The sequence below is a fragment of the Schistocerca piceifrons genome, chromosome 7, assembly GCF_021461385.2.
Source record: "Schistocerca piceifrons isolate TAMUIC-IGC-003096 chromosome 7, iqSchPice1.1, whole genome shotgun sequence".
NCBI lineage: Eukaryota > Metazoa > Arthropoda > Insecta > Orthoptera > Acrididae > Schistocerca > Schistocerca piceifrons.
Window position 1 is genome coordinate 211,521,611 of NC_060144.1, and position 2,737 is coordinate 211,524,347.

The 2,737-nt window shown below is 46.9% G+C and overlaps 1 non-coding gene across 1 annotated transcript; it reads left to right on the plus strand.

The window, feature by feature from the left end:
- Positions 1-1,451: 1,451 nt before the first annotated feature.
- Positions 1,452-1,526, plus strand: Trnat-ugu. The gene has a single exon. It is a non-coding gene; the product is annotated as a tRNA-Thr (tRNA).
- Positions 1,527-2,737: the final 1,211 nt, after the last annotated feature.

A 2,737-nucleotide genomic window follows, 5' to 3' on the forward strand; every position in this document is an offset into this window, starting at 1 on the left:
CGAAATCGTTGAGGGATTAGTATTAGTTGGTGTTGACACAACTCTCCTGGTAGCTCTAATTTCCAGGACTCGTTTCATATGCGTTTCCTCTTCAAATCCCGATTGGTCGGGGCTAAAAACAGATTCCTTACAGAACGATGGGATAAATTTATTTATCTCATCTACAAATTTTCGGGCCGATTCCGGAGTTTGTTGTGCATCGTCAAGCTGACGATTTGTTTGAAATTTCATTACCTTAAGTCTTCCAATTCTGTAGCATTGTTTGGAGTTACGCAACCATCCACTGCTTCCCTTGAAATCACTGTAATCTATGTCGCGCGCAGTTTGATGTGCATAATATAGTAGGTCACTATCACCCATAACCTGTGAATTGCATCGAGCATCCTTGAAACGCGCAAACACCAGCTTCTGTAACAAGTCACCTTGTCCTCCCCTGAGCATCCGTAGTTTTTCTTATGCACTACACTGTCATAAGGCTGCGGACTTATTCGAGCCTGTTCATAGTTTTTTTTATTATTATGCTGTGGATGATCTCCCATGTACGCAGTTATGTTTAGTGCCCGCTCCTTGGACAACCACTGTCTTTTACTACGTATCACTGTAGACGGGATTTGTGGCTTCCCGTCCGACAAGGATGACGAACTACATGTCTCGACACCTGTTTCCGTACCACTTTCACTGAAATGATAATTAAATGGACACCCTAGCTGCAAAGAGGCGTTGATATACTTCATTGGGGACATGTTGAAAATGTGTGCCCCTACCGGGACTCGAACCCGGGATCTCCTGCTTACATGCCAGACGCTCTATCCATCTTTTTTTTTTAATTTCATTTTGTTCGTTTTCGTTCGTTGCATCTGATCGAGGCGGACGTAGCAAGACACCCTTTAAAGTTCGTTGTTGATCTGTTAACTCAGTTTTTTTATTACAGAGGACAGCTATCCCTTTGACCGAACACGCTGAGCTACCGTGCCGGCGTCCATCTGAGCCACCTAGGGCACAGAGGATAGCGCGACTGCAGGGACTTGTCCCTTGCACGCTCCCCGTGAGACCCACATTCACAACATGCCCACATCACTACATACGTAGTGCGCCTAACAGATGCTTGCTCATCATACTCATTACTCGTGGCAGATTAATCTACCAAGTCCCGTACGAGTTCGGGCACAGCATGTGCGTTCGCACGAGAAGGTCCCGAAAGAGCAGTCACTGTTGTTGACCATGCAGCTTTGCTTGAACGGTAACTGCTCTTTGGGGACCTTCTTGTGCGAACGCACATGCTGTGCCCGAACTCGTACGGGACTTGATAGATTAATCTGCCACGAGTAATGAGTATGATGGGCAAACATCTCTTAGGCGCACTACGAATGTAGTGATGTGGACATGTTGTGAATGTGGGTCTCACGGGGAGCGTGCAAGGGACAAGTCCCTGCAGGCGCGCTATCCTCTGTGCTCTCGGTGGCTCAGATGGATAGAGCGTCTGCCATGTAAGCAGGAGATCTCGGGTTCGAGTCCCGGTCGGGGCACACATTTTCAACATGTCCCCAATGAAGTATATCAACGCCTCTTTGCAGATATGGTGTCCATTTAATTATCATTTCATTCAAGCAAAGCTGCATGGTCAGCAACGGTAACTGTTCTTTCAGGAACAGATACTACCGTCATATATACCACTTCCACTTGTTAAGCACGTGTTGTCATCATTGTACTCCTCAGATGCATTGTCCGCACAGTCGAGCGTGTATGACACCACGCATTCCACTGACTCACCTTGCAGAAAGGGTAGTATTCCATCTGCCACTTGGTTCTCATCCTGCGAAATTTCTTGGGTTCCCTTCTGACGAAATGTCAACTTCGACAACTGTTGTAGATATAAAGCAATGTTTTCTTTGTTTGTCGTTGCCATTACTTTGTGTTGTGTCTAGACAAGACAGCCTAGACACAATGAGAGGAAGCCGAAAGGCACGCGCTACGCTCACGCAGATGGGCGTGAGGTCTGAAACAGGATACGTAATGAATGCTATAAAGAAAAGTACGTAGCTTCTGGAATACTTAACTTTAATCCATCCTTTTGGTACATGTGGAGATTGTGGCGATACAAGTGAGACTCTTTAGATACATGCAATGTTACTAATGGCGCCTTGCTAGGCCGTAGCCATTGACTTAGCTGAAGGCTATTCTAACTATTGGCTCGGCTAATGAGCAATGCTTCGTCCATGTAGTCGCTAGCTACGTCGTCCGTACAACTGGGGCGAGTACTAGTCCGTATCTCGAGACCTGCCTTGTGGTGGCGCTCGGTCTGCGATCACACAGTGGCGACACGTGGGTCCGACATGTACTAATGGACCGCGGCCGATTTAAAGCTACCACCTAGCAAGTGTGGTGTCTGGCGGTGACACCACACTTTGCTTTGCATCAACACTACTAGCGCTGTAGCACTGTCGTGAGTTAATCGTCGACTAAGGCTTATTTTACATCAAGCAGGCAGTCGACAAATCGGCATTTTTGCCGGGCCGAGACGCGACCTACCGCCTCTTCACACGTAGACTACAGCCTCACGGCATGCCGTGCCGTCCTTCCGTGTCTTGCGCATATTCAGTTGACCTCGTCTACAAATGGAGCAGAAAAGGGCTCCCTGATTTCAAAATAAAATATCTCGAAAACAAATATCGATAGAGGAATGCAGTAAACGGTATGTTTATTGTGAAAGCTGTAAGAAGTTTAAACAGCAGTTTGA